This window comes from Panthera pardus, unplaced genomic scaffold, assembly GCF_024362965.1.
Source record: "Panthera pardus isolate Hobbes unplaced genomic scaffold, ASM2436296v1 HiC_scaffold_26, whole genome shotgun sequence".
Lineage (NCBI taxonomy): Eukaryota > Metazoa > Chordata > Mammalia > Carnivora > Felidae > Panthera > Panthera pardus.
Window position 1 is genome coordinate 27,747,042 of NW_026526832.1, and position 23,798 is coordinate 27,770,839.

At 40.2% G+C, this 23,798-nt stretch overlaps 1 protein-coding gene across 1 annotated transcript in view; it reads right to left on the minus strand.

Moving 5' to 3' along the window:
* Positions 1-18,562, minus strand: part of VSNL1 (visinin like 1) — a 97,412-nt gene extending 78,850 nt beyond the window's left edge. Inside the window, exon 1 of the mRNA XM_019451381.2 lies at positions 18,275-18,562. The gene's annotated coding sequence lies outside the window, so the exon portion shown is untranslated. The remainder of the gene's footprint in view (positions 1-18,274) is intronic.
* Between the last annotated feature and the right edge of the window lie 5,236 nt (positions 18,563-23,798).

Here is a 23,798-nt window from a genome sequence, read left to right on the forward strand (position 1 = left end):
TTTAGAATTTGACTATTCTATTATGGGCCCATTAAATGAACCAATTTATAACTTTCTTGGAACATGAATGTGAGACATTCTTGGTGTACGGCTGGTGTGTAGGAATAAATCACCCAGCTAAGGCGTGATTCTCCCAAGCATCTACATCTCAGTGCAGTCCTCTTGAGATTCATTCTTCCACAGTAGGCTCTCTCTTAAGGGATTAAGAAACAAGACAAAAACTAAAAAGCTATGTTTCTTTGTAGAAAGTGTCTCCTTAAAAAACACACCTGCTCTACTGGGGAGGGAAGTGAGAAAGAGAAGTGAACTATATGTCAGAGAGACACTCACTTTAGAGATATGCCAAGATATTGAGGCATATCCCTTCATCATGCCAGGTGTCTGAGACTGAGCAGAAAACAGTCCTCCTCAAACATTCCCAAAGAAAAGAATATTTATGGGAATTCTCAAAGGTCCACCTAAATGTCACTCTATTGAGGGGCACCTGGGTGGCTCAGTCAGTTGAGCATCCGACTTCAGCTCAGGTCATGATCTCATGGTTTTTGAGTTTGAGCCCTGCGTTGGGCTCAGTGCTGACAGCTCAGAGCCTGGAGCCTGATTCGGATTCTGTGTCTCCCTCTCTCTCTGCCTTTCCCCCAATTGTGCTTTGTCTGTCTCTCTCTCAAAAATAAATAAAATGTAAAAAAAAAAAAAAGGAATTTAAATGCCACTCTTTGACAATGAGTAAAAAAGCAAAAAGAAACAGAAGTTTAAAGATAGTTTGGGGGAGCCTGGGTGGGGTCAGTTGGTTGAGTGTCAGACTTTGGCCCAGGTCATGATCTTGTGGTTTGCAAGTTCGAGCCCCACATTGGGCTCTGTGCTGACAGCTCAGAGCCTGCTTTTTTTCTCTCTGCCCCTCCCCAGCTTGTGCTTTGTCTCTATTTCTCTCAAAAATAAAAATAAAAAAATAAAAATAAAATAAAGGTAGTTTAACTTTATACTCAATATTTCAAGTTTCTAGCATATTAGTTATTAATGACTAGTGAAAAAAATAGCATCTTTGGTAATAGGCATCAAGCCCCTTCAACTGTCAATACTCTTCATGCCAGGAATTTAACTTAAGGAAGTGATCAGTTAGGTGCTCAAAGATTTGGGCAAAAATGAAATTAGATGCCAACCTTCCAACTGATCACAAAATATATTCCGATGGATTAAAACCCAAATTAACACAATATGCACAAATCATGGTAAAAGATTGATAAATAAGACTACTTCGAGATTAAAAACTATTTTTAAGACAAAATAAACCATGAATAAAGTTAAATAAGTAATATGCAAGGAGAAGATATCTGCAATGTACCTAATAACAAAGAATTTTTATTCAGAACATATGAAGTATTCCAAGTAATGAACGAGAAAAATACAAACAATACTATTAAATAATAGGTAGAGCATAAAACTAGATAATCAATAGAGAAGAAAATCTACATGGCCAATAAAGAGTAAAGAGATGGAAAATTACAAAGAACAATTTTTTCCAATTAGTTTGATAAAAATAAATTTTGGGGGGTGCCTAGTTGGCTCAGCCAGTTAAGCATCTGACTTTGGCTCAGGTCATGATCTCATGGTTTGCAAGTTCGAGCCCCAGGTTGGGCTCTGTGCTGACAGCTCAGAGCCTGGAGCCTGCTTCAGGTTCTATATCTCCTTCTCTCTCTGGCCCTCCCCAACTCATGCTCTGTCTCTCAAAAATAAATAAATGTTAAAAAAATTAAATATATTTTTAAAATATGCTGATACCAATTGTTTGCAAAGAAGTATGAACTCTTTCTAATATACTATTTGTGGGAATATTAACTGGTACATCTTCTTTTGGAGAACAATTTGGCAATATCTAATACAGCAGAAGGTGCATATAGAACATGATCTAGCAATTCTATTTCAACACATACGCCCTACAGAAACTCACACAAATATCCAAAGGGATATGTGAAAAAGACGCACACTGTAAGTTTTTAATAGCAAACACTGGAAAAAAAGTCAGAGCAACCTAAATGACCATAAAATAGGAAATGGATAGGTAATTGGAGGTATAGTCACATAATGAAGTACTGTATAGTAGTTAAAATGAATAAATGATATCACATGAATAAAAATTGCGATCTAAATTTTTTTTGAGAGGATAAGTAGGAGAATGACACACAGTATGATGTCATCTACTTAAATGTCAAAGAGCAAAGATGATACTATAGAGACATGTATTTAGTAAAAAGAATAAGCATATTCGTGAAGAAAATGCATGCTAAGTTCAATAGAATGTTTCTGAGGAAAAAGAGAGGTGAGTAGAACTAAGAAGAGAAATGAAGAGAATTTCAAAATATGAGAACATATTAATGGTTGTGAATTCTAGGCAGTAGGACAGTGGATACTTACTATATTATTATCTGAACTTTAATGTGTGAAATGTTTCACAATAAAAAAATAGTATGTTTTCTTTTAAAGCATTTGGAATTCATATTTCTGTCTAATTCTGATGTTTTCCTAAGGACTTTACATCACTGATGGTTAATTAATCAAATGGCTTGGGTGTCATTTATGATTTTGGATAATGTTTTCCTCCAACTCTTATCATAAAGAGTAATCACATTCATTTCAAAGGAAACATGTGGCAGAACGCTGAAGAGAAAATTGTGCCATCCTCTAAGAATTTTACCCATTTAAAGCAGGTCCATTTTCGGTTTAGGAAAAAATAGTTCTCTGATCAATGCTGCAGTGAATACAAGGAGGCATATATCCAATGGAACATCCACTGCTTTAACCACATCAAGGTAGTTTTGTGCTCTGTAATCACTTGCTTACTTGCCTGGCCCCACTAGATTCTTGGAACCCTTGGAAGAGGGGGACCCCTTCTTACTCATCAATGCCTAGGCCACATGGGCATCCAGTAAGTGTTTTGAAAAATGATTTAATACAATTTCAATTTCCATCTTGAATAGGGATATTGAAACACTGTTGTTTAACCACATTTGCAAGGCAACTTGAGAGGCTCTGAGAGACTCAAAGTTGGCACAAGCGTGACTCTTTGAGTCACCTGGTTTCTTGCCATTGTACTAAAACACACACAATGAGGCCGTAATGGCTTATAGTTGCTGCTGTTTTTGCTCCAGAATCCTATGCATGAGGATTGGACTAATTTCTTAAAGGCCTCTCTGAACACCCTCGTGAGATGGTGTAATAAAGTCCACTTAATAATAAATATGCATTTCTGTGCCAAAACGGAACACATCTTTGGCCAGCTATGGTTTCTTTCAGCTTATAGGCTCTGAAAGTGTATCTTAGGTCAGAAAGACTCAAAGAAGACACAGAGGAGGCTGCCAAACCACATACAAATTCTATTTAACAATCAGAAGTGTGGGATAGAACAAATGAGAAGACAGTCTTCATTTTCCTTTTTTGAAACCTCTCATTTCTATTTCATTTTTTAAAATGTTACTGTATTAGGGGTGCCTGGGTGGTTCAGTCGCTTAAGCGTCCAACTTCTGCTCAGGTCATGATCTCGTGGTTCACAGATTCTAGCCCCGCGTCAGATTCTGTGCTGACAGCTTAGAGCCTGGAGCCTGCTTGCTCCTTCAGAGATTTGGAATGGAAGAGATTTGGTATCAATCCTTCATCAATAGTGGGTGCAGAGCTAACCTGCAGAGAAACCGTCAATGGGGACAGACTCTGGATTCTAAATCTAGGGCCCAATTTATGCCAAAACAGACAGAATACCTATTTATATAATCTCAATGTCCTGTCTAAATGCCATCATTAGGGAACAAAAATTTACTCTTTGATTTCTAAAGAATGTGCAATTGTTAGAGACCATATTAGCATTAGCTTTGCTTCTTAATGAAAATTTAAAAAGTTTATGATCGACTTAAAGATAAAATTTGGTTTGTGGATTGCTAGAATGAAGTCTGGAAGTGGAAGAATGCATTCAGTTATTTAAAAGGGTCTGTGAATACATATGAATGTTAGCCTTAGAAATGGAATAGTGTATCTTTCACATATCATTGTATTATTTTTTAAATGTGTGTCAATGCTATTGCTATCAATAATGTAAATTTTAAAGGTGAATTTTAAACATTATTGAATTCATAGTAGCTATTTGTCCCAATGTGTTCTTTCAAATCAACTAATAATGAAATTACAATTACTAGCCTTGGGAGTCTGAAAAACTTGGCATTACAGAGAAGTCCTAGAAGTATAAAGTAGTGGTAAAAAAGATGGGGAACACCTGGTACAAAGTGTAGACTAGAAGAAGCCTCAAAAGGCTTGAATTAAACCTCAACAGACTCCAATAGCAATTCCACAGGCTGGGAGTACTGCAGACCCTGCTGGCTGGTGAGGGTGTTTGGGGTGAGTCCCATGTTTTATTCTGACGAGTGTACCTATTTAGAACAATGTAAAGGGAGTGTCATTTTCTTGATTAACTTTTGGGCTGCATTCTTTTTTTTTTTTTTTTTTTAATGTTTATTCATTTTTGAGAGAGAGTGTGAGCGGGGGAGGGGCAGAGAGAGAGGGAAACACAGAATCCCAAGCAGGCTCCAGGCTCTGAGCTGTCAGCACGGAGCCCGACACGGCTCGAAATCATGAACCACGAGATCATGACCTGAGCTGAAGTTGGACGTTTAACAGACTGAGCCATCCAGGTGCCCCTGAGCTGCATTCTTAAGAGACAAAAAAGAACAGACACTTGGCATATGTTTTCCATCTGAAGAATTGTACAGTTCTCTACACAGTTGCTCACTAACACAGTAGCTGACTTTCTTCTCCATCTCCTCACAAATAGTCATATTCCTATATGATCTACCTCCTAAACATCTGCCAAATTTGTGCAGGTCTCTGAAGCTGTGCTGTACCACTTTAGACCAAGCCAACATCACCTCTCACCTGGACAAATACAACTGCCTCCAAACTGGTCTCCCTGATTCATTCTCCAGAAGGATCATTTGAAAATTTAAGTCTGATCAAGTCACTTCCTTTTTAAAATCCTTAATAGATTCTTACTGCTCTCATGATGCAGTAAAAAAAAAAAAAAAAAAAAAAAAAAAAAAAAAAAAAACTTTAAAAAAAATCCCTTAACATTCCTTATAAGATTCATCACAACCTGGAACCTGGCTGTTTGCTACTAATTTTGCAGCCTCACTCCAGTTTCTTACCAGGTTCACTATCAAATCCAGCTCTGTGCACATGCTATTACCTGTGTGGGGAGCACTCCTTCTATACCTTTCCTGAACTGGCAAACTTCCACCCCTACTTAGGTATCCAACATAAATCTCACTCTGAGTCAGTCCAGGATTCCTTAGACTAAGTCTCTTTGTTATGCATACCCACAGGAGCATAATCTTCCCCCTTTTTTTTCAGACTAATCAGTTTTTAATCACCCATTTGTCATGCCTTTCCATACCATAAGCTCCATGAGAGAGTCTATCTTTTTTTGCTTCCAAATTTTTTCAGTACAGGGTTTGGTACATAATAAGCACTCAATGTCTGTTAAACTGGATTAGTCAGTTACTGTTTGTTGAGCTGGATTAACTGTCATATTCTCATAGAAGAAACTTGTGAGCCCCAAAGAGACAACCTAAGAAATCCATTGAAAACTAATTTGCTCTTTCACACCCAAAATTCTTAGAACAAAATCTATCCTTCTTGTCATGACCTGTATCCCATTCTACTTGCATGCTTTCATCTGAATCTCAGCTATGAACCAGGCATTATGGTCCAGAGGATACAGAAACTTATCTTCTAAAGTTCACTAAAAAGTATTGAACACTTCCACGTTAATAACATCTTTTAACATAGTATCTTTTATGTAATCAAATATGCCTACCCTTTTAGAGTTTTTGGATTGCTTATTTCCCACTACATCTAGGTTACAAATACATCTCCTGGACTTTCTGCTAAGCCTTAAAAAAAATTGAAGTCTTTACTATATCTGGAATACATTTATATAGTGTGAGATGGATATTTCTATCTAGGTAGATATTTCTAAGTAGACAATCAGGTGTTTGTCTTAAATTAGTTCCCACTAAATTAAAATGGCACCCTTAGTGGTATTTCATAAAATCCCAAAGAAAATGAGCTATCTCTGATTCTCTATTTTGTTCTCTGGTATATTTGTCTACTCATATGCCTACACCATCTTAATTTGATTACAGTGTTTATATGTTCTAACATCTGGTAATGCAAGACTACTCTATTCTTTTTACATGATATTCAAATTTGACATGATATTCAAATTTTACATGATATTTGAGGATGCAGTGTTCAGATAAACTTTAAAACCAAGTTAAAAAAACTTAAATGATGCCTACAATAAAAAATCCTGTGGCATTACAATTATTATATATTACAAATACATGATGTCTATACCTTACCTTATATGATGTGTTCATATTGTCTTTTCATTTGTTGTTATCATATTTTCTGTTCTTCAATAAGATTTTATAGTTGTGCTCCCCAAGGCACTTTGCTTTTCTTAAAACTTTTAATCTTAAATATTTTATCATCTTGGTTGCTATTGTATATAGAATATTTTTTCCACTTTTCATTTCTGAATACTTTTTTGGTAGACTAAAATGAAAGAAGTTATTTGTTTTTATAATTTATCTCATGTCTAAACTCCTTATCAAACATTTATTGTTTTTTATTTTTCCTTGAATCTTCCAACTTTCTCTATATACAGCCAACAAAAAATAGTAATTTAATCTCTTTTCCAATATTGAATAAACAGCTTATTTCATTTTCTTATCATATTGCTTTTGCACAAATAAAGAACAATAGAAGTATTTAATCCTTTCTGAGACAAGGCGAGGTATAAATATATGGAGACAAATCTGTATCTATTCCTGAGAAAATGGCTCAATGCTAGATTTTTGCTGTATAACACTTATATGACTTTAAAATTATGATAAGAAAATGTATGAGATTTTCAGTAATAGTAGATAGAGCTGGAAGGCTGTTAGTAGAGACATACTAGCTAATCCTACTAATTCTACATATAATGAGACTAATGCCCATCAAGAGAAAGTGATTTAACCAAGATGAAAAGCTAGAAGCAAAGCCCAGGCTAGAATATGAAGATTTCTTGACCCCTTGGACAATGTTCTTTGTAAAAGACTTGGCGATTCTCACTGGATTTCCCTGGAATCTATTATTTGAAACACCTCAAAATAAGTCTTTCTGTCACATTTTCTTATAGCATCATGTATTTTTCTTCCAGTGTACTTAATCTTATTTGTAATGTTAAGCTATTTTGTGATTATTTAATTTATGTTTCTCTAACTAGACTCTGATCTCTATGAGGGCAAGGATTATGGTTATTTTAGTTCACCCTGCATGTCTACTGCTAGGCAAGTGACAGATATTCAATAGGTGTTTTTTGAAAGAATGAATACATTGATGAGGCAGAGAGATAGTACCTCATATAGAAACAATGTAATGAACATAAAAACGACAGGTGAGTAGTCACAAAGGGCACAGATCTGTTCTGGATCTTAGAGTTATCACTTACAAACCACATGGCTTTAGGCAAATTACTCAATCCCTGTACCAATTTATTCATCTAAAGTAGAGATAATACCGTCTCATTGGATTGCTATGAACATGGATGAGTAATATGCAAGTAAAGCAAAGAACCTGGCAGAGCCCTTTGTGTAGAGGCATGGGATATGCCAGGCACATTTACAAACACTGCACACTTCAAGAAGTATCTCCTTCTCTTCCCCCTTCCTTGCTGGGTAAACTGTGACATCATAAACGTGATGTGAACATCATCAAGTGTAGACTATGTTATTCACAACTTGTATGTTATACCCTACGAAATTGAGACCCATATTTATTTTCACATGAAGAAATGAAAACTCAGAAAAATTTAATTGATTTTTCCAGGACTTTGCATTGATGATGACTACAGCACAGCTGTGATGCCTAAAACACAGCTAATGCCACCTACTTTTATGGTCTTTCCATTATGTACTTCCATTTGTGTCCTGCTAAAGCAGCTTTTCCAACTGGGTTCTTCAGAAGGCAAGGAGATGGTGATAAGTGTAATTTAACATGAGTTCCCTGAGTAAACATTGGAAACATAAGGTCCAGCAAAGCTAAACAGACTCTGGGATCTTTACAAGAGGAACTCTCAGACTTACATCAATACACACATGCACTAGGAATATCTAAGAGTGGGATGCAGGAAGCATGAACTCCCTCAAAAAAAGTTTTCACAAAACTTTTTGTGGGGAAGTAACTATCAGTGTTTTGGAAATATTTCTTTAAGGAAACAAAGTTTGGGACTCCTGGGTGGCTATCAGTTAAGCGTCTGACTCTTGATCTGCTCAGGTCATGATCTCATGGTTTGTGAGTTCAGGCTCTGAGTTAGGTTCTGCACTGACAGTGTGGAGCCTGCTTGGCATTCTCTCTCTCCCTCTCTCTTTGCCCCTCCCCTCAAAATAAATAAGTAAACGAAAAAAAAAAAGAATAGGAAGGGCATCTGGGTGGCTCAGTCCGTTAAGCATACGACTTCGGCTCAGGTCATGATCTCGCAGTCTGTGGGTTCAAGCCCTGCGTCAGGCTCTGTGCTGACAGCTCAGAGCCTGGAGCCTGCTTCAGATCTTGTGTCTCCCTCTCTCTCTGCCCCTCCCCCACTCATGCTCTGTCTCTCTCTGTCTCTCAAAAATAAACAGATGTTAAAAAATTAAAAAAAAAAAAAAAAGAATAAGAGGAGCATCTTAAAAAAGAAAGAAAGAAAGAAAGTTTAAAATGTCCTTACTACCAAATTTAAACCACCCTCCCTTTTAACTCTGCCACTTCATCTACAAGGAGGAAACTTTCAATAGGCCTTTCTTTTAATACCATCTCATAAGTACTGATTTGGTATAAAGCTATTTGCTCTGAAATATTTCACTTAAAAATATAAAATGATCTATGATGGTACATTAAACTTACTGTATACATATCATGTATGCGTGTATAGGCATTGCTCCCTCACTCCTGCTTTGAGACCTGTTCTCTGCTCTTTGTCAATGTGCACCAGTGTGCACTTCTACAAACACTCAACAAACGAAGGCTCTGATAGGCTACTCCTGATTCAAACATGTTCTACAACATTAATTGTGTGTACCACCAAGGCTTCCCTTCCTGCCATTTACTGGGTGTTACTTGATAGATATTTATTTGATGGACAACAGATGGACTAAGTGATAGCACTAGGCCTGACCAAAGAAATGACGTCAGGGTGTCATGGGGATGTGTCACAGGCACTCTAAGCACCTTGGAGGAAAAGATGAAGGAAAGAGAGGATAGAGGGCAGAAGACAAGTAAACATTGGCAGATGCTCTCTGACATTATTTATGAAGCACACCGTAGGTCATTGGTGTGGGAAAGACTGTTCATCAGTTGAATGTTGGTCATTGGAAGCTTTGGGAACTTTAGCAGGAGGGACGTCTTAAATAAATGGAAGAGCTTTCCCAAATGGATGCAGAACACAGGTCTATGCTAGGACGTTGACTGAGTTAGAACAAACATGCTTAGAGCAGAACACTTACAACAGGAGACTAGGAGAAACAGTGGGATGCAGACTGAGGAGAATGGCAAGAGGGCAGGTGGAAGTCCGAAGAGGGAGGATTATTTACACTATGCTAAGCTCTTTTAGGTGGTATGAGTGTATACACCTGTACATATGCATATCTGTACATACACATACATATGGTCTTTGACATCCCTATAAAGTAAATATATTAATCCCATTTCACAAGTGAGAAAATGGGCCCCCCAAATTAATTAACACCAAAAGTCCTGACCAATTCTAGGAATGATCTAAGACTCCCCTACTATACAACAGACCCTCAGAACGATGTGTGACTTTTACAGATTTCAAAAGGAGAAAACGTTTCTCCTTTTTAACCACAGATTAGAAATATACTTGAATTTCCCTAGAAAATGAGGCAGGAAATATGGGGAGAATTGAGAAAAAGCTGAGATGAAAATGGCTCTTAGAAGACCTAAAGACAGGGGCGCCTGGGTTGTTCAGTCAGTTAAGTGTCCGACTCTTGATTTCAGCACAGGTCATGATCTCACGGTGATGAGATCGAGCCCCACTTCTCTGCGCTGAATTTGGAGCCTGCTTTGGATTCTCTCCCTCTCTCTCTCTGCCCCTCCCTGGCTCGCGTGAACGTGAGCTTGCTCACTCTCTCTCAAAATAAATGAAGAAACATTTTAAAAAGAGAAGAACTAAAGACAATAATACCATTTTTGAAATCGTGTGTGTGTGTGCGCATGCAAGTGTGTGCATGTGCGTGCCTGTGTGCACACCCACACAGGCACAGACAGGCTGGAAACAAGTTTTCAGCTCGGTAGGTAAGAAGGATTGCTTTTCTTATCATAAAAGCCCTAGGAGAAAAGAATAAAAGAACAGATCACATAAGAGTCCTCCCACACATACACAAAACTGCAGATAGTACTGAACCCTATATATATTATGGTTTTTCCTATAGGAAAAATACCTATGATACATAAATACCTATGATAAAGTTTATCAGTTAAGCATAGTAAAAGATTAACAACAATAACTAATAATATACTAACAATACACTGTCATGAAAGTTATGTGAATGTGGTCTCCCTCTCTCTCTCTCAAAATATCTTATTGTCCTGTACTTATACTTCTTCTTCCTGTGATGATATGAGATGACACAATGCCTATGTGATGACATGAGGTGGGGTGAGTGACACAGGCATGTATGTGACTTAACATTAGGTTACTGCTGACCTTCTGATGAGTGTTCAAGAGGATTGAAAGTTTCTGCACCTGGGTTGACTGGGGGTAACTGAAACTAAGGAAAGTGAAACTACAGATAAAGGGAGACTACTATGCCTTGAAAAACAATTATGAAATGTATTCAATAAGGAAACAAATGTAAAAATGTGCTACCAGTTCCATATTCTGTTGGGCCCAATTATATGCTGCTATTACATGGCAGGGGGATGACAGTAGAGAAAAGGTATAATGGAAGGAGATGCACTGAAAGAAAGAATAAGAAAAATGGGAAGGTTGAGGTCTCAGTGTAGGCATTTCTTCTAGAAATTCTTTTCTATGCATTCATGCCACTTTCTATTTTACCGACTTAGTAAATTGCATTTATCTGTCTTCCTCATTAGGCATAAATTCCTTGAAGGCTGGGACTGTATCTTATTTAATGTTGATTCCACAGTGACTACACAGTACTTGGCACATATACTCCATGGATACTTGTTTTACAAGGTAGGCTAAGCACTGTTCAGTGTTCATTGTTCTTAAGAGCTCACTTCCTCGCTCAGACGTTCTACTACGAATGTTGGTTCCACTACAACTCAGAGACTAACGTGTTTCAGGATATTGATTTCTGATGGAGATAATGGTAATGACAATAATTGACAATAATAACTGTCATTTATTGCATTTTCTTTTTTTAGTGTTTATTTTTATTTTTGAGAGAGAGAGAAAGAGAGAGCATACACGTGAGCAGGGGATGGGCAGAAAGAGAGGGGGACAGAGGATCTGAAGTGGGCTCTGTGCTGACAGCAGAGAGCCCAATGGGGGACTCAAACTCACAAACCATGAGATCATAAGTTGAGCCCAGTATTGGATGCTTAACCGACTGAGCCACCCAGGTGCCCCGCATTTTTAATAATGAAGCATTATATTGTATCTTTACATATGTAGTCTTTCATTTTCTGTTCAAAAATCCCGTGATTACTATTTTAAGTGGAAACTGAGGCTGACAGCTTGAACCACTTATTCAAGGTCTTTGAACTAATAAGCTAGTGGAACTGGGGGATTTTTATACCTAAGTGTGTCCAGCTTGAAAACTCTTATTTTTATTTCCTATCATAATTTCTTTTGAGTCAGTTAAAACCTTGGTGAGGGCTGAGGAATTTTCCTATTCACAAACGAAAGAGGAGTAAAGATTAAGTGGATGGTTCTGTCTTTCATAAACTCATAACACCACTTGCCAAAGAATTCTAACAAATAGAAGTTGTTAATTGAAAGTCTGACTTGCACAGCACTATTTGATGCATTAAAATAAAATATATTCATAAGCATATCAACTTCACTGATAATGCCTAATGAGCCTCCAATGAGACATTTCACTCACAGTTTAAGATTCGGTTTCAGGGTGCCTAGGTGGTTCAGTTGGTTGAGCATCCAACTTCGGCTCAGGTCATGATCTCATGGTTCGTGGGTTCGAGCCCCACGTGAGGCTCAGCACTGACCATGTGGAGCCTGCTTGGGATTCTCTCTCTCTCTCGCCCTCTCTCTCTCTGCCCTTCCCCGCTTGCTCTCTCTCAAAATAAATAAAAAAACTTAAAAAAAAAGATTGGGTCTCAAGAAATCAGAAACACACTAATCACAAATTAATAAAACCAATACAAAATATAAAACACCAGAGACTTCTGTAGCACCAGAGCCTAATATTTTAAGAAATTTTCAATTACAATAAAATATGAAACAACAGAAATATTAGGGTCTAGTTTTTTGAGTTAAAAAAAATCCACCCAGGCTCCAAAGCCCATTTAACATGTTAGTGATTTGCAAAAATCTATTTACATTCAGCTCCTCAAAAGTTCAGAGCCTGGGGTGCCTGGGTGGCTCAGTCGGTTGGGCATCTGACTTTGGCTCAGGTCATGAACTTGCTTTCATGAGTTTGAGCCCCGTGTCAGGCTCTGTGCTGAAAGCCCAGAGCCTGGAGCCTGCTTCGGATTCTGTGTCTCCCTTTCTCTCTGCCCCTCCCCTGCTTGCACTCTGTCTTTCCTTCTCTGTCTTAAAAATAAAGATTAAAAAAAAAAAAAATTCAGAGCCTAAGAGATAATAAACCAAATCCAAACAAAGGAGATAAAAAATATTTAAAGTGACAGATTTCTGTTGTCAGAAAAGTCCCTATATGAACAAGAATAAAGAAAATAAGAATTCATTCTATAGATCTGTAATAATAGCAAGTAAATGTAACTGCTATGTTAACACTTTGCCTGTTATGAGTGATACTTCATAAAATGAGAGCCTTATTTTCTATAAAAAGTTCAGCAATTATTTTATCAAATATATTGAGCTTGAAGGCCGGTTGATCAATGAGAGTCCTCCAAGTCTGAATTGTAATTTAGAACAAGAGGAAATAGATTGTTCACCTGAAAATAATCCAACAAATGGTTATAAAAGCAATAAATTGTCTTAAAAAAAAAACAGTTGGTGGTTACACAGCAGTTCATCTGCGTTTGAAGTAGAGTGAAGTAAGGCGGTAGAGAAATCCAGAGAAAGCATAGGAATCATGACAAATTACCCAACTTGCATGCTTTAAGTTCGCTGATAAGGGTATAGAACATCTCTTTAATGTATTCACAGGCACCTTATTATTAAAGTGTCAAACCTCTGTGAGGATTCTTGAGTAACTTGCTATTCCATTTCTGTTTCATTCATTAAATAGTTTCTAAAGCACCCCCAAGTTCCCCATTTATGAAGTTCTCAATGAACCAGGCTGGGAGCAACTCAAACTATTTTGACTCACTTAAGAGAGCACATGTTACCATTAGAAACAAAATGTAAATGAGAAATGCACTATTGTGGTCCCTTCACCGTGTGAACATGTTAAAATAATTCCATAGCTCAAGGGACCCATGATCTAAGTAGTACACATAGCTACCATAGTCTGAGTTTAAATTCCCTCTTTGACTTATTAATACCAGTTCTTGTAGATAGGTACAAATAATTTATATTTTTACTTCTTAAGAGATAAAAATTATGCGTGGATTAAAATGAACTCTTGAAGGTATTATTATAGTGCTTTTATATCTTTAGTGAAAATAAATTATAAAATAATATTCAGTCCAGCTTTTCCTTTCAGTAACATAAGAATATTGAAAGCAATGTTAATTGTGCAATGTTTTTAGTCAAAACAATTTAATTTCTTAATGTAATTAATTAATAAGGTGCTTACAACTGATTCTTGGAACAGATATATAATTGACATATATTATAAAGTACTATAAAAGACATTGTACAAATATTGTGGAAATATTAAAAAGATCATTAAAATATACACCCTTGTAGACTATGCTTTCATATTGTAGATATCTCTTTAAATGAAAATGTTCCTTGATATCCTATGTTTTTTATGTATTGGAGGGATGGATTAAGTAATTTATGTGGATCCCCTTCAGTTCCTACACTGTATTAATTATGTGAATTAACCATTGGGAGAGTAGAAATATCAATCATGTATTAATTTGTGTACCATTGGATACTTCAGGAAAATTAATGCATTTATATCTACTAAATGTAACTGAGATGGACATTGTCAATTTCAACCTTAGACTAAACTGAATGTGATCCTTCTTTGAGAAGAGCCTTCCAATCTTTCTAAATAATTACTAATCTAAGGAGCATAGATATCACTCAGTACAAAGAAACAGATCTTTAGAAGGACATTAAAAGGTATTGCTCTCGTGAAGTAGGATAACATTTGTTTGCTATTGACATTATACTGTCATTTTATGAAACTCCCCAAGGAGGTCCTCAGCAATGTTTGTAATCCATACCTGTATGCAACCCCAACGGCAAACCTATAGCTTGCCCAGGACAACATTTCTTTTTTTTTTTTTTTTTTTTTTTTATTTTATTTTTGGGACAGAGAGAGACAGAGCATGAACGGGGGAGGGGCAGAGAGAGAGGGAGACACAGAATCGGAAACAGGCCCCAGGCTCCGAGCCATCAGCCCAGAGCCTGACGCGGGGCTCGAACTCACGGACCGCGAGATCGTGACCTGGCTGAAGTCGGACTCTTAACCGACTGCGCCACCCAGGCGCCCCACAACATTTCTAATCCAGTTATCCTGTTGCAGAACGAGATTCACAGCACAGCAAATTGAAGCAGCTTGGCAGCTGCAGGTCTCTGCATAGGCTACCTGGTGTTCAGAATAGCCTGGGCACGACTATTTTCAGAGTGGGATAGTAAGACCAGGTGACATCTGACCCAAGAGTATTTGTTAGGGACAGACTCTATCCAAGACAGAGTTCATCCCAATTCAACAAAGGATTACCATGAGTGGAGGGGTTAAATTAAATGTTAATTGGTGACTGTGTTGAGACACTCACCTCCATGCTTCATCAAAAACTTCCAAGAGTATTTAACTTATCTTTCAAAGGAGAAAGAAACAGACTGTCTTCCTCAAGCCTTCCCTAATGTCTCAGCTTTTTCTCAGGTAAGAATTCCTGGCACTTTCCCAAAGGGTGCATCTGTGGTGGCCTTGGTTATGTTTCTGAGGGCCTGGGAGATTTATATTTCTTCAAAAAGGAACAGGAGGGCCTGGATTATCTTTAAATGGCCCAGAGCTGTATTATCTGGGCATTCAGGAGAGAAAACGAGGGAGCAATAGAAAAATCAAGCGAGAGGGAAAGATAATATAAAAAGGAGGAAAGAGAAGAAGGCCCAGGTAGGCAGGTATCATTGCCTGCTTTGCAGTCCCAGTGCTGCAAGACCGAGAAGGAGGCTGTGCAAGGGCTTGCCAAACCCTAAAGGCTTTGCAGGCGGCACTGCCGTCCTCTCTAGCGCCCACTTCAGGTTGAGCCGATCAAGCACTCTTCCTTCAGTCTTCCGCCCCCCGCCCCCGCCCCTCCCCTTCTCTGCAGGTGGCTGCATCTGGAGGATTTCCAAGAAGGCTGGGGACAGTTAGGCATCTTGGATTTGGGTTCTGCCTTCTAGGAGCCAGGGGAGAGCTGGCAGGGCCCATTGTGTGTTTACACTGCAGTCGCCTCACTCCGCGAGGACCCAGACCCTGCAGCTGCAGCAGTTTTGGAAGATGTAAGACAGGCAGAAGAGTGAGGACGGCACCTGCAGTGTCTCTGAAGCCTGGAGTCCCTGAAGGATTAGAGCATGGAGGAGACAGAGATGGGTCTGGGCAGTCCTTGGACAGGAGCTTTGAGTGATGTGCCAGTTCTCTCAAAAAAAAAAAAAAAAAATCCAAGGATTCCAAAGAAACTAACTGAGATGCAGAGGCAGCCAGGAAGGGCAGGTTACACAGTGAATAAGGTGGGTAGATGGTAGGTGAGGGGCAATAGAAAAGAGATAGAAAGAGACCTTGCAAGAAAGGAGAAATGACAATAGTGTGAAAAGGAACCTTGGGACTCTCTTGAAGATGTGCTGGGGACCAGACAATTATTTATCTAAAGACTTTAGCGATGTCACTGAAGATGCTAAAAGTATAGAGAGAAGGGAACATTTCCACTCAACATTACTCTGTAGTTGTTTATTTCATAGACTAGAAGTTAACTGACATTTCCCTAGCTCCCTAGCTTCTGGGCCTCAATGGCCTCATCTGTAAAACACAGGGTTTGAACTAGATACTTTAGAAGGTCTCTGTCTGGTACGTCTCTATGACTGGCAGCCCATGAGCCAGGGTATCTGATACTAAACACCTCTAAGATTTCGTACCAGATCCCCCATTCTTCCTGCACTACCCATTTATCAATGCAGTGTAAAAACTGCACGATTCATGAAGCACATTCCAACTCTTAGTGAGGACGAGGAGTATGGTTCAGTTATGACAGATGATTGATCCTTCTGCCCTGGGGTAAGGAAGAGAAGAACAGTGATTTACACCTTGGGTTTCCACGGAGAGAATATTCTCGAATTTTTTATTTCAAATTTTACCCATGTAAAGAAATTGCAAATTCATTTGAGGAGCTCAAAATAGTTGGACTGACTAAAGGGCCAATGAGCCCTATAATGATCTGCCTTATTTGAAGGAAAATTTATTTCATTACAGAAACTGAATCTGCTTCTTCCATGGAAATCCATCCAGCTCACTGGCCATGCTCTTCGCTTGCCTGCCTGCCTCATGCCATTCTGCCAACTGCTTCAGTGCAGCATTTTCTGGAGTTATTAAACACCCAAGCTTAATGAGAGTGCACTTATGGGTGAAGTATTCAATGATGCAGGACCACCTCCCCATCACCACCACACGCAGTTTAGGTGGAAGTGGGGGTCAAATATGTTTTCACAAGAGTTTCATTTTTAATTTGTCTCAGCCTGAAATTCCTTTAAATTAAAAACAAAAATTAATATGGAGAAATACAACTCCTTTGCTCTTCTTGTCTTCAAGTGGGATGTGACACACAGATAGTATCCAGTTGTGTTTTCTACACCCACTAACATTTCCATTTCATTTTAGTCTCCAAAATATGGGCAGGAGCACAACTCTAGAAAAATGGATTCCCACTCTCGAATCTCACAGGGCACAGATCCATCCGTGCAGTGCTGAGTGCTCGCCCAGAACCTCACCATTTCCTCTGTCCCTCCACCGCCATTCACCAGTGCCCCCGGTTTCCACAGTGGGTTTGACCTTGCAAAGACCCTGCTTTAGTTCCTGGGCACGGAACAACCCATTTTAACTCAAAACACAAAACGACCTTTTCTCCTTTAAAGAAACACCACCGAATGTAACACATCTGGGCTTACATTTCTCAACCCCGCATTCCAGAATGGGAATACGGGGTGCAGAGGCAGGCAACTAGTTTGGGTCTGACAGCTTCCATTCAGAGAGGCTCTGGGTCTCAGACTCCGCTCAAGACAGACGGCTGACTATGTGGTTGAACATCTCCCCTTTTTTGCTCATTCACCATCATGACGAAGAATCAAAACCGAAAAATTATCTACTCATTTCTCAATACTAAGAGATGTGCTTCTTTTGCGCGTCGCTCCGTGGTTCTAAACACTAACACCCCGCTTGGAAACCAACCCCGGTTTCCACACCATCTCGTCTACTCAGTTTCACTTAGCAAACACCTTCACTGCTCTTCCCCGGTGAGAAAAATGGTGCACCAAGCTCACGGATGGCAGGTTGGTACTTGACTGCAGCCGCTCAATAGTTTTATCAGCAACCGGAAAACTTCACAATCGGTCAAACAGCTACTTAAATGTGTGTGAGGAAATCCGCTTATTTATAGACTTACACTAAAAAAGCACCTCTGTTTCACCTATCTTAAATCTAGCTTCAGACAAACCCCCAAACACGCCGCATATAAACACTCCTCCTTCCCCCACCCCCATCATCCCCAAAGATCCCCCTTTGACTAACAACACATTCAGATGGCCAGCCTTAACCAAAGCAACTGTCACCAGGCATTTGGACGCTCTATGCAAAGTATGTGACAATAGCCAAAGCATCTCTCAGACAATTGGCTGTACTACACATGCAGAAAAGCAACGAAGATTGCATTTTCCACTTACAGTTATAGCGCTGCGCACGGTCACTTAATGAAAATAATAAAACTCAACAGTTCTTTATATATATGTATAATTCAGATAAACGGTTAAGCCGTCTCTGTGTGTGGTTCTCTCGCGCTCTTTTTTTCTCTGGAGCTGTAGGCTGCTTAAATCCCTCTTGGATCGCGCCTCGCAAGCCCAGCCGCCGCCGCAACAAGCTCGGGTAAGTCTCTGCTGCAGATTGGGAATCCCATAGAAAACCTAGGGTCCCTGGAGCTGGCTGCGCAGGCGCGCGAGCCGCCGCCTCTCGAGGCACCCCCTCCCCTCTCCCCTCCTCCCTCTTCCTCCAGCTCCGCAGCCCCAGCGTGGAGAGAGCTGTGGAGCCGGTGACCAAAAGCAGCCTGGCGTTGGCGCATGCTCAGTTGGAGGGGCTCGGAGTTCCCGCGGATGGATTCCAGGTCTCCAGATTTTAGCAGAAACTCAAAAGGAAAGTACGGAGGAAAAGGGAGCTAGAGGCTACCGGAGCAGCCTCCACCTGGACAGGCGGTAGGGAGAGCAAGTTGGGCTCACCACGCCCCGCTGTTATGGAGTCTGGTGGTGAAGGCGAAGGCCAGAAATGGGACACTTGGAGCCTGCTTTTCCCAAGGCTCTCAGCCAAGGCTCCCAGGGGACCCCCGACCGACCCTTTGTCGGTCTGTAAGATGACAGAGAAAACTGCAGAAATCCTTTTCTCCAAAGGAAGTATGTCCCCAGAGCTAGCTGTGACCATACCTACCCGGCCCCTGTGAAGGAATAGTTACGGTGGGCACTTTGCGTGGGCCATTGCATCCTAGGGTCTTATGCTGTGAGGACAGTCCTATCCAGAGCGGTTAGAGAAATGTGTGTTGAAGGGAGCTGGTTCCGAGACTCCTTGCCCTGTATGACCTTGGACAAATCATGCTAACCATCAACAAACATTTAACAAGCGCCTTCAGTATGCAGTTAATAAATATTTATTGACTATGCTCGGGGAGGGGGTGGTAGATGGGAGGGAACAAACCATCCTTGGAATCGAGGATTAAGGGCTTGGACCAAGCGATATTATAGTGCCCCCTTTTGTGTCCATTAAGGATGCATGTGTTTGCTAGCCCTCCCCCGCTCCCCACTGTCCTGCCAAAGCCTAGAAGACTTGGCAAGGAGTAGTGTCCAGTAAATGTTTGGTCGCCTCCCTACCAGGAAAGCAAAAATTCCCAGATGTTTCCAACCTGATCAGTTTTCCTCAAGTGTGTATGTTTGCACATTAATTCATTCGTTCATTCAAAAATTATGCATTAACCAACTACTTAGTATTAGCCACTTCTTTGGGGATACATGAAGCGAATAAAACCCCATCCTGAGGTTTACATTCAGGAGGGAGTTTTATTTTCAAGAGGGGAGGCAGTTCTGGAGGCACAGTGAAGATCCAAGTTCTCCTTAAATAGAGACCTTTACAATTTCACACACCTTACCACGTTCAGGAAAACTGCAGTGTTACTTAATCTTTTGGTTCTGAGGACACCAAGAGCATCTCTCGTGGCAAAAGAGCTCGAGACAGACAAATCTCCGTTGCCAGGAGGGAGCTGCTCCTGGCTGCCAAGTCGGGGAGTCCAGCTGGGAATAACTTGAGGCCACTTAGAGAAGACCAGGAGAAACTCCGCCCCACCAGTGCCAGGTGAGGACCCCCAGTAGTGACACCTGAGCCACAGCCTGACGCTCAAAGCCGACCTGGCCGCCCCAGAGCCCAGGAACGCGCTTTCTTGGGCCAGTCGCCTTCTGCAGTTTGCGCGGAGAGGGGAAAGCTAGCGGGACTCTCGGGACACCGCTCCAAGAAGTCCCTTCCCGTCGGGGCTCTTCCGCGGGGTGCTGGCGACCGCGGAAACCCGGAGCGCGGAGTGGCGCGGAGCAGGGCGCGCGCCCGGGCGCGCTGCGGCAACTGAGCACGTTGTGAGTCTGGCGAGCGCCAGCTCCGCGCTCCCGGCCCGCAGTGCGCACTGCGCAGCGGGACCGGCCGAGAGGTTCCGTCAGTTGCTTGGGATGGGGTGGGGGCAAAAGTCAGCTCTGGATGAGTCGTTCTGGTTGGCTTCGGAGACATCTCCAAAGCTTTCAGAGTAATTTCTCATCTTTTGTCGATTTCCCCTACTAAAGCGTTTTACGCTGGGCTCTCTGGTTTCTCTCTCGAGAACAGCCTCAGCACTGCAATCTGCATCAGCCAAAGGAAGGGGTCAGGATGCCATTTCTCGGCGTGAAAGAGACAGGCCTATTGATTGCGCCCTGGCGATCTCTTTCGCGGCATTGTTCGGGTTTAGATAAGTTACTTTCAAGTTGTGTTTAGGAAGAAACGAACCACTGATACTTCAAACCTTGTTCTGTTGTAGGGGAGATTTGATTTAGATGCATGCGCTTTTGTGAAGCAGCTTTTGTCTAATTGGGCAGACAGAATTTTTAAAAAGTTTTATTTGCACTGAAGCGTCGTTTGGCGTCCTAAGGCGATATCTTGATTTTTAATCTCCAGCTATTTTGCAGCTTTATTTTCTTAAGCTCTAACGTTTTGTTGTTGTTAACTTTTTTTTTTTTTTTTTTTTTTTGAGATGCCCTTTGGTCGAGTTTTATATGCAGCATGAAATCACAGTAAGGGAAGCAAATTCTAAAAGACACCAAAGGGATATTGTTTAAATTACAGAAATCAATTCCCCTTTTTAGGATAGTGGAATGAACTTGAAAAGAAGAATGGCAGACATTAAAAAAATAAGAGAACCCTCTGTTTCTTTAGGCATTTGCAGATGTTTCTGGTGACCACAGAGGAGCAGAGGTGCCTGGTCCCCCGCTCAGGCGTAGAAGGGACAGGAATACCACACTCTGCTGAGTAAAGAATGCCATTGCCATCAAGCTACAGCGGTTGTTCTATTAAAGTCTCCTCCGCAACACTGGATGGCAACACTGGATGGATAGCGGCGTCAGCTTTCATACTCTCTGGAGATTTTTGAGAGTTGGGGGGGGGGGGGGGAGGAAGGTGCTGGAAAGAGGAGTTTTGGGGTTTGTTTGGCTTTTTTTTTTTTTTTTGGAATATCTAGTAGAATCCTCACTTACCCAGAAACAACTGGGTAGCCATGTTCCTTTCCTCTGTTTCAAATTATATTGTTTTCCCAGGTAGTCTTACTTCCACTTTACTCATTCCCAGATTTAAACAAACAAAACAAAACCAAGAATGACTTTTTAGGTGTACACAACTTAATTTAATATTGCCATCCACTTTAATGGAGACATAGACAAGTTGAACACTGAGAATGACAGTAAAAGCACAGAACGCCTGGAGGGTAACAGGTCTGAGCTTGTGGTCCTCTGAGCTCGTGGTAATATTATTTATTAGACATGCTATGTATAAAGTATATGAGCCAAGGATGGTGGAACTTAAGGCATGGGGCATTTAGGAAATTGGAAGGAAAATTAAGTGTTTGAAAGTCAACGTTGGAAAATGAAAAGAGAGGAATTGGAAAATGGATTTATACTAATTTAAATTCATGCAGAATAATAATAGCAATTTTCTTGTATAGGTGAAGTGTCTTTGTTTCAGAAAGCTGAAGGTGTTAATCCTTACAGAGGAGATGTATTACATGAGATAATTATGTTGATTCTGTTTTATTTATCCTTTTTTTAAAAAAATATACAGGTGGGCTGCCTGGGTGGCTCAGTAAGTTAAGTGTCTGACTCTTGATTTTGGCTCAGGTCATGACCTCAGGGTCATGAGATGTGGCCCTGCATTGGCTCCATGCTGGGTTTAAGATTCTTTCTTCTCTCTCTCTGCCCCTCCCCCCCTTCTCTCTCTAAAAAGGAAAAGAAACGGTCATACAAATGTAGGTGGTATGCAGCCTTAAGAATGGAGAGTCCTTCATTCTGTCTTCCACATTGGGGCCTGACCTATAGAATCCCAGCACAGCTCTTAAACTGGAAATTTCCACCACTATCTTTGTGTGTTTTCACCACATAAAATAGCAGAATTACACTAAATATGATCCCTGTTTTTTTCTTCAGTGACTTTTTAGATAGTTCTGTATGCTAGGCTGTACTCTTCTTTAGTTGTGTGAATAGCCACTGCAAATATAATCATGAATTCATATTCTGGAGCTTCTGTACTTTGGAAATCACCTGATGCCAAAGGGTCTTCAAAAGCCCTTCTTGCTTAAAGGAGATCTTACTAACTTATTTCTACCTTCAATCTTTATTTTCCTTAATATAGTTCCTTTGAATTTATAATGATACTCCTAAGCTCAACAGAGAATTTTAGCATAAAATATAAAGGAAAATAAAAATATGAATTCTTCACTCCTGAGACTACCAACAAAAACAAACCCACGTTCTCTACCAGAAGATTTTCACAGTTGGGTTTATATTTTCACTTCATGCTTAAAGGAGGAATGAAACGGTAGACTCCTTCATTTTTTAGTGTTCTTACCATATTCCTCCTTTAAAGTTCATTTGGGGGCACCTGGGTGGCTCAGTCGGTTAAGCAGCTGACTTTGGCTCAGGTCATGATCTTGCGGTCCATGAGTTTGAGCCCCACATCGGGCTCTGTGCTGACAGTTTGGAGCCTAGAGACTGCTTCAAATTCTGTGTCTCCCTCTCTCTCTGCCCCTTCCCCATTCAAACTCTGTCTCTCTCTGTCTTTCAAAAATGAATAAATGGTAAAAAAAAATAAAAAAAATAAAGTTCATTTGACCATCATGAGGAGGTTGAGGAAGAGATCACTGATGATTCTCATTTGTCTTCCAGAATGTAGGTTTAGTACCTGTACTAGAGTTTCTAAGAGTGGGTTGTATTGATACTTTAAACAGAAAAAGAAAAATGTTTGAAGAATTAATGGGTGTGTTTAACAGTGGCTACAGGTTGAATTCCTTCTGATCTCATTCATTTATCAGACACCTGTTGAGTACCTACTGTGTACCAAGCAGTGTACTGAGCATGTTAAATGCAATATTACATTCACAATGACTTTATTTACATATAGCTACTATTATAATCCATTTTACATATGAGAAAGAAACCGAGGAAATATGTATTAGTAATATCTCCAGATGCCTTCTTCAGTTAGCCTCAGCTTCTCTTTCTTCACCCCACTCCAATTAATGTCATGATTCCGCCCCTATAAATTACTACTTTTTTATTCACCTAAATATTGTGAATACTGTGATCATCTTATTTCTCTTCAGTAGTCTCCCATTTTCTTCTGAGAAAACTTCAAACCCTAAGTCACGTGTTCAGAATCTTCCACCGTGTGGCCCACTGCTACTTGCCTGCCTTGACTCTAGAGCATCTAATTTGGGAGGGGGATAGGGGAGGAAACAAGTCCAGGAAAAAGTCTACCTATCCCAGCATTCCCACATTTTCATCTACCACATGAAGGAGAATAGAAACAGAAGTCTCCCTCAATTTTTGTTTTCTGTTCTTACTATGTTTCTCCTTTAAGTTCATTATACCATCCTGAAGGAATGTTCCAGAAGAGAAAAAATGACTATGGGTGATCTTAAATCCAGAC